Genomic DNA, 8,764 nt, shown 5'->3' on the forward strand with positions numbered 1-8,764 from the left:
TAGGATGGTGTTAGGGATATTTGGGAGAAGGAGAACTCTAGTGGTGTCTGCTGGAGTTGCTGTTTGTTTCTTTTATTTTTTTTTTAATAATACATTTGAAACGGATCTTTATTTATTATATATCTATTTTATCATACTCTTAGGTCTGGACCCTATCTTATTGCAGAGGAAAAATGTGCCGCTTATCTGGCCCTGATACAGGCAAATTCCTCCTATCAGGAAGTCCAACTTGGAGAAATTCCGGATAACGTTTTCAAAAGTGGATACTCACCTTGAGCAACAGAACCTAAAACATACAGAATCAGTGGTCTGTCTCAGAGTTGGCTATATAGTGCGAGCTGTAGATCCACACTTTAACTGCAGGATTGGGAGATATATAGTAATATGAAATATATAAATTCATAGGTGCATATATATATGTAAGTAGCAAGAAAACATGTACATTTTATCCTGTTTTTATATGGTCTCTGAGATAAATACTAGTAATAATAAATGCCTAAGCAAATACATTCTAAAGTTTCTGAAATACTTCAGGAATTGTTTAATGGAAAAGTAACATACTTCACAATTAATTAATCTTGACCAGAAATGCGACATACTTTATTAAAATACACTGTAAGCTTAGTTCTATAAACATTTATGCATGCAAATAATTTTATTCATATGAGTAGTCATTAGTATTACTAAAGTAGTTTTGGACTGCTAATGATGAAAAAAATGCGTCCATTGTGCCTGCTCAGTCAAAGATTTAACAGAGTTTGCACACTGAACAGTGAAAGTTTCTCCAGCGTGTTTAGTAAATAAGATTTCTAGTAGCGTTTAAAACCACATTTTATTTGAGACTGCTGCATCAGGACTTTACATCCTCTTTCAAAAAATAAAATGCAAATAACAGTTTGTTGCACAGCAGTGATAAAGCTTTACTTTTATTATGTATTTAAATATGAAAGAACATTTTATATTATCTAAAATAAATAGATAGGAAAGAAAGTGCTGGTAATCTGCTTTCAAAGGGTGCTTGAGAGGTTGGGCAGGTACCAAACAGTGGTACTATAATTTATTAACTGCATTCTATTGCTTGTATTAATACAAAGCAAATGAAATTTACAGGCAATTCTTTAAGTAAGAAGGGATTTACCATCAGTATAATTACAAAAAGGCTACCTTATGTTAAGCATTTAGTTGTGATGTTTGGCTCTGATTTCGTTAAGGCATATAATTTTCAAAAGAAATTTGATAGAAATATATGCCAAGTTTCCATGGGATATTGCTGGCTTGGCAGTCTTAGGTTTCTTTGAAACCTTCTCTATACAAATTGCATCTGAGCTATATTTATATAAGAAAAAGAAAACGTTCATGTCCTTATCGTTTCTACTGTTTCTACCGTGCAGTCAAGCTAACAGTGCTGCTCAAGCTGGCGTGGTGAAGGCATACTGATTTTTGCATCCAAAAGCAAACAGAGGAGGAGCATAGGTAGCAGCACACCTAACCAGCTTTAATTCTTCAGCCAGAACAGCCAGGTACCCCCTACAACTTTGCCGTAACTCCGAAACAAAGCTCCAATTCCAGTCTCAGGTTCTTTAGCGAAAAGATTTATTACTCTGCCACAGTGCTTTCTCCTTATCTATGTAAATATTTACTTAAGGCAGAAGTTCAGCTATCTTCAGTATAAAAAGGTTTTGGCCCTTTATCTCTTCAGGACCCACAGAGAGCTCTCAAATAAATATTTAGGCCACAGTTTCACCAATGCGGAAGCATATGCAGGGTTGAAGCCTTACAGTTAGCCTACCTTACAGGTTTTTACCTGGTGCCTACTGCTTGCCAACAATTTGCTGTACTTAACGTATTTGTAAAGGCTAGTCTGGACCGTCTCCAAATATTTGTTTCAGGACACAAATATTTGATTTTGGAAAGAACAAGGTATCCTAAAGCAAACACATAGGGAGTGTCTGCAACCGTAGTCACGTTACCTTGTCTGAGCTGGCGGGCAGTGAATTAAATGAAGTGTAGAAGCACGGGCATATAGCTCATATATGGGTGTTCGTGGGCCTTGTTTTGAAGTATTTTTATATCCTCATTAGGTCCCCTAGGTAACTGTTTGCATTATATAGCCTTCAGGGTGCACACTGAAGGATAAAAAGGATGCATTTTTCGGTTGTTTTGGCCTATTTTTATCTGTATTGGAAAGACTTTTTAATGCTCGTTAATACAAGGGTTTGAAGAGCTGCTAGCCGGTCTTGGTTAGCCCCGATTCTTGCATTCATCTGCTTTTAGTCCGCTATCTAATACAAGCCCGTTCGCGGATGCCTTTTGGCCATTAACTTTCACGCAGAACAGGAGCCGAGAGCGCTAAACAGTTAACGCCGCAGCCGGCGCGGCGGCCGGGAGGGCCGAGCCCGGCAGACAATGGGAAGGAAATCCCACCCTCCCCCAGCGCTGGGCAGCGGCGGGTTTCCTCATAGGCAGGGGGAAATGTTTGTTAAAACAAAAAAGCGGGCTTAGGGCCGTCTCCAGCCCCCCTTCCCCGGGGCGAGGGCCGGGGGCGGTACGAGGCCGTTCAGGCATTTCCTCCCTCCCCGGCCTGGAAGGTCCCTGGGAAGGACGACTGGGGAGCTGGGTGTCTGGAACAGGACGGGCACGTCTCGGGCCGATGTAGCTCGGTTGGGGAACGAGTTCGCTTGTGAAAAACGTCTGTAGAGCTGCAACCGGCAGCTCAGGCTGTAATGGTGAGGGGTCCAGCCATCTGCTTGCTTGCAAGGTTGTGGGGAAAGAAAATGCACCGCTAATGCAATGTTAGAAAGAAAACATGACAAAGTTACTTCCCTTCGAGTAGAAAGTACTTACCATAGGAATACATCAGGCTGTGTGTGTGCTATATGCTTTTGCCAGTATTGCTGCGCTGGCGTGTAAACAGTAGGTTTGTCAGTACTGTTAGCTTCCCTTGGAAAGGAGCTTGGGGGGCAGGAGAAGAAGCTGCATGAGCAGAAGCACAGTTGTGCCAGAATAAGCGGCATCCAGCCTAAGAATGTCATCTACTGCCGTGAATTAAAGGAGATATCGGGCAGGTTCATGGGAAAGAAATCCCTTGCAGGTTGGAGACACACAAACCATGACTCGGGAAATCTCTGAGCTAAAGGCAGTTGGAGGCTGGGACACAAATACCCTAGGTGCCTCGCTGTTACCATGTTTCCCAAGGTATGGGAACTACTATGTCCACTACACTTTTTGTGCGCGAGAAGACTGACGCTGCCTAGTAACATGCAGGCTGGTAAATATGCCTCCATTTTCCTTTTAAATGATACTCTTCCTTTTCAAAAGACCTTTTTTTTTTTTAATTCTAATACTGAACAATGCAATCCTGCGTGGATATGACCTTTTATTCTTACCAAGCTCTTTTGCCATTCTCTTGGTTCAGTGGTACAACCACCAAGCATGCAGGTGAGCAAGTACATCATTGCTGGTGGGTTCTGGGCGCCGGGCTCGGGACCATGAAAACATCAGTTGAATGCTGCCCTTAGTAGAGCAGGGAGAGTTGTGTCCTCGCCATCGCGGGACTTGTGCTAGGCTAATGAATGCACAGCCCAGTCTTCTTCTCCAGGACTTTCAACCATCTTCCTGGCTGAATGGTTTAGTTCACCCACTATGTGCTGAAGTCTTTATCTGGCTTTGTAAGATAGCTGTCTCTTGCTGTTGGTGCCAACCCACTTTACTGCATGCTCCACTCCCAGCCTCACTGAAACAAAAATAATTTGAATGTGTTTCCTGAAAGGCAGGTCTGCTGTGTTGTGATCACAGAAGTATTAATGCAGAAAATTAGTGTAAATTTTTCATCAGAACAAAGTTTAGCAACATAAAGATTTTTTTCTTTGCAGCAAAAATCTCAGTGATGCCTTTAATTTAGGAAGCTGGGGGGGGGAAGGGAACAAAGCCTTAATAACAACAGGCTCAGGAAATCCACCGAGCTGAAAACAGTTGGAGGATGGGAGAGTCTTAGGAGAAGCTTATGCTGTTCCTTTTTTCCCCAGGCATTGAAAAGAAAATACCAGGCTCAAGAAGGGGACACAGAGCAGAGAACCCCCAACAATGTCTGCTGTTCCACGAAGCTGTCTAAGGAATGAGTGCATGCCACCCAGAGGTGCTGTCCTTGAAGGCTTGACATCATGAGGATTAAAGGAGACCCCGCAGCAGCCAGGATCCTTCCTCCCTTTCCAGCTTCCTCCTCTTTGCGATGTCCCTGGCCGTGCAGACTGGCCATCCAGTGCTGGCTAGCCGCAATGCTCCGAGGAGCTTGATGAGGAATTCTGCGACTTGGTGGGCCTTGAGAAAGTAAGGGTATAAATAAAAAGGTGGGAGGAAAAGTACAGGCAGAATTTCTAAAGGTGTTCTGGGGTGTTTGTTGAAGACAGTACATTGTGGGGAGGTGGATTTTGGGTTTGACCCTCTATGGCCAGTACTCACATGTGTTGAGTATCTTGTGGGTATAATAACTGGTAATAACAAAAACAGAAAAGCCTGCCAAGTATAGATGTAGATTAAGATACAAAACGCATTTTTTTTCACTGTGTTCTCTCTTTACATTTTTATGAACAACTGGGAATAGAGGTTTATCCTAAAAAGTTTACCTGTGAGTAAACTGACATATGTTTATGACATATGACATGAGATGTGTTTACACCAGCATTATGCTTCATGAAAACTGTATGCCTGATTCAGCACAGAGTCTGCCAAAGGAAACTTAGCTCCATATTTTTTAACTAATTCAAAACAACAGCATGAGTTTGTACCGGTTTCATACTTTGTGTCATCTGGCTACTGTATTTTCAATACAAGAGCAGGTGCCATAACATGTAACATGAAAAAAAGTTTTAACATCCACTTCCAAGTATACATCAAATTTATCTCACACAGGTTTCTCCAGTCTTGGTGTAATACTTAAAATAATTTATATCTATGCAAAATAAATACACAAAACATTCACTTTTAGACTGAAATAGGATCTGTTGTTATTTTATGAGGATGCAGTGACTGCAGATATATCATTTGCCAGAAAAACAGCTATGACTAGGAGGAAATAAGTAGTACCTTTTGTTATTGAAATAATTACAAAACTAGAGTTTTTACCTATGGAGACATTATGAATGTCATAATTGCAGGAAAATATCAGTTACATTGTGCAGCATATTAAATGCCAGCATAGCCAATGATAAGAAAATAATATCCTATATGTAAGGTAAGTGGGGTCCAACATCCCAAGGCAGTGGAAATACATGGATAACGGAGGTATTACAGCATGCATTAGGAACATGAGGGAGGTATTACAGCATGCATTAGGAGCATGCAGAGACGTCCAAGTGCCTTTGCACTGAGTCAGTTCATGACAAGCCAGGCTTGACCAGGTTTGGTCCAGCACTGGCTTTGAGCTAATTATTGCAGAAATAGTCTGTCTCTACCCTGTGCTTCAAAGCCTTCCATGTTCAAAGTTGGCTTGTTAGCTCCGATGTAGTGCTGGACCCAGGCTGGTTCCATCCATTCATGTGGCACGTCTTTGGGATTAATAAGCCTTTCCAGTAAACAGACTTCTGTCGTGTATAGAGCAGAGACATCTAAATGTTTCTGAAAAAGATAATGTGTTATCACTGGTACTGAACTGAAGCTAATAAGCCTTGTTGGACCCGAGCTGATCATATGCAGAGCTACCCAGCTGTGGCTCTGTACAGCTTTTTCCCCAGCTCCAGTTTCCAGGAACACAGTGTTTTGCATGGTATTAGCTCCAGTCTCACACAGCTTATTATGCCAGTTGCGATGCTATGCAAAAGAGGCAAAATTGCTTCTGGAACAGAGCTGCTCTCGAATCTGACACATTGCTGGAGCTAAAGATCCCTACCAGCCTGAAGCTGGCCTGGCGTGAAGCCATCTTGATGTGCTTGCAGCTTTGATATATCCTGATGTCATCTGCAGCTTGAATAAACCTCCTAGAGATATCACTGATTGGCTGCACAGGATAAGCATAATTAATAGCAACATTTCTGTCAGTTTTGAACCATTATGGTCAAGATGAAAGCTAATGTAGGAACAAAAAAACCCCTCATCTGCCATTCCGTGGTTCTGACCCCTATTTGAAAGCGTCTTCTATTATCTAGAGTTAAAGATATTATGTTGGATAAGATAAATTAGTTTTGATCCAGTATCACCAATTTAATTTTCGTTGCATTCTGTAAGGAATCACCTGCTCAAAATGAATTGTAATATTCAAGTCTAATTGTCCTATCGCTAACAACCTTCTTACACTGGTGGAATTGGAAGAGAATGCCATGACAAGTTAGCCAAAGTGAAACTTATACACTGGGACTGTTTGAAATTATGGGATTTAAAAAGGGTGCTGGGACAAATAGATTGTATATTGTTTGATCTTACATGTCATGTAGGATACGTATTATGTATAATTCACAAGTAATAGATATTATTTATATATTTGTCTTTATCTTGGCTAATAGCTGCATTATGTTCAGCAGATGGCAATGCAATCACTTAAAAGATTTCTCATTAAAAAAAGAATTTATTAACACCCTGTTAACTTTAATAAGAATAATGTGGGTTTTTGACATATCTCCTAAATTTACTAGGCATACTATTCGAAAGTCATGGTTAGCTATTAGCAGGGTAACGACATTGAAATAGTAACTTTGAATATCCCAAACTGCTGAATGTAAAAAGTTCCACCAAATTTCCTCGATCCTGAATACAAAAATAAAAAGAATCAGATTTTGACATGCTGAACTGTATGCATGTGTCACTCAGGGCAATCTTGATAATATATTTTGTGTTCGACGCCTGCACTTACTAAATTTTTCACATTGATAAATAAATCCACATATTCTATTATTTCTAGTATTTGCATGTTTTATAGCCTCTTCTTAGTTTGGACTATTGCTAATTTTGTTCATTTGTTAACATAAAAGGAAAGATTTATCATCCCCATATTTCAGTTCTTATCTGTAGGTCATGCTACTTTTCATCTCAGTTATTTATGTGAACGTTTTCGCTTTTAGATGACAACTATATTACATTCACTTTGGAAATAATGTTGCCTTTGAATGGTTTAGCACAGCACCAAGGTGTTGGGACAGACATACAGGCACGTTTTTCCTGCTTTCTCCCATAAGTCTCTAGAGATCTAGGGAATCCTGCTGAAGTGCCAATTAAATAAGTGTTGTGTTTCTTTTCTTTTTTTTAGAAAAAAAGCACTGCATATAGTTAGGCAGTATGCACATTCCTCCTCTAAAGACTGTTTGTGGCTCAAAAGCAGTCCCACATACTTAAGTTTTCTTGGACCATCTCAGCCATTTAATATTTCCCTCAGCAAATATAGACAGATGAAGGGAACAGGCACCAATCCTGCAAGCACTCTTTCATGTTTCCAGTGTAAAAACTGTGGTTAAAACTGTTAAGTTTCATGTGAATAAAATGTTTCTGTTTCCTTTAGTTGAGCTCTGAAGCTTGTTATTGTATGCAAAATTGTAAACAGAGGAGCAGAGCCTGGGCATAGCCTATGAAGCCCACTGAAGTCTCTGGAAAGACTCCCGTTGAACTTCAGTAACACTGGGATCAGAACATAGGTAACTTTCTTTATTCTGGACCAAGCAGGATTTCCAAATCATTGGAACTCCAAATCATTTTTCTTCTGATTCCTTCCTGTCTCCATTCTGTGAGATGTGGTTGCACAGGACTTAAGACATTTTATGCCTTAGCTCAACTCCTCAAAAAGATGCAGCAACACTAGTTGTGGACTAGTAGAAATATTCTACGTTACATAAGATCAAGCTAAACATGAAGTGTTGGTACGATTTTAGAGTATAAGCAAATTCTATGTGACTTCTTAAACAAAAATAAAGCATAGTGTTAGTTCTGAAATCTATGGATGAAGTAAGCAGAAAAATTGTGGAATGCCAAAAATAGAAAGAATTGTATTTGGAAAACGAATCGACAGAACTGGTGTTATATAATCATACTTTTCTTATATTTTGAAGTATTTTTCTAATGGTATTAAGAAAAATTGCAAAATGGTAGGTGTACACATGGTAGAGAACAACACAGTTCTGCTGATAAAAACTCAAGAAGTTGCAAGGAGTTTACGAAAATGTTCAAAGGGGATCCTGTAATAAACATTGATCAGCAAAGCATTGTAATAATTAATTATGTTATTAGAAAAGTGATTGAATTGCCAAATGGATTCTCAACTTGAAAAGGGGGCAGAGCTCCCCCCAGTCCTCTTATTATATATGCTGCATTTTAGCATTAAATTCATACTGCTTGATAAGACAAAAATAGGCCAAATCAACTCACAGAAAAGGCAATGTTTGAATTCTTTTCCTGTACTAATTTGTGTCCATAAGAAAATTTTGCAGAGGTTTTAGACAAAACATTGTATCAATTAGTTTCCTGAGCAGGTGACAATTTACTTAAGAAGTTATATTTACTTCCTAGTACTGAACTATGAGCATATAAGGTGGTAGTGTACACCATACATATGAGGAATAAAAAAGATAATACGTGTCTTCTGGAAATCAAAGGAAATCAAGATTACTCTAACAGGTGGTCAAAAATATTAGGAGAGGCACAAAAAACCCAACCCAAAACCCCTCTAAGACCAAGACAAAATAATTTTTTGCAAATGGCCAGAAGACTCAGGTAGAACCATCTCAAAATATTTTATATACATGTAGGGATACATGAAGAGACAAATTAACCCTTTCTGTCAAGTTGG

At 39.6% G+C, this 8,764-nt stretch overlaps 1 long non-coding RNA gene across 1 annotated transcript; it reads left to right on the top strand.

Moving 5' to 3' along the window:
- The first annotated feature begins 2,616 nt into the window (after positions 1 to 2,616).
- LOC143157536 (uncharacterized) lies at positions 2,617 to 6,777 on the top strand. The gene is made up of 2 exons (XR_012994818.1): positions 2,617 to 2,726; positions 4,026 to 6,777. It is a non-coding gene; the product is annotated as an uncharacterized LOC143157536 (long non-coding RNA).
- Positions 6,778 to 8,764: the final 1,987 nt, after the last annotated feature.

This window comes from Aptenodytes patagonicus, chromosome 2 (genome assembly GCF_965638725.1).
Source record: "Aptenodytes patagonicus chromosome 2, bAptPat1.pri.cur, whole genome shotgun sequence".
NCBI classification, from domain to species: domain Eukaryota; kingdom Metazoa; phylum Chordata; class Aves; order Sphenisciformes; family Spheniscidae; genus Aptenodytes; species Aptenodytes patagonicus.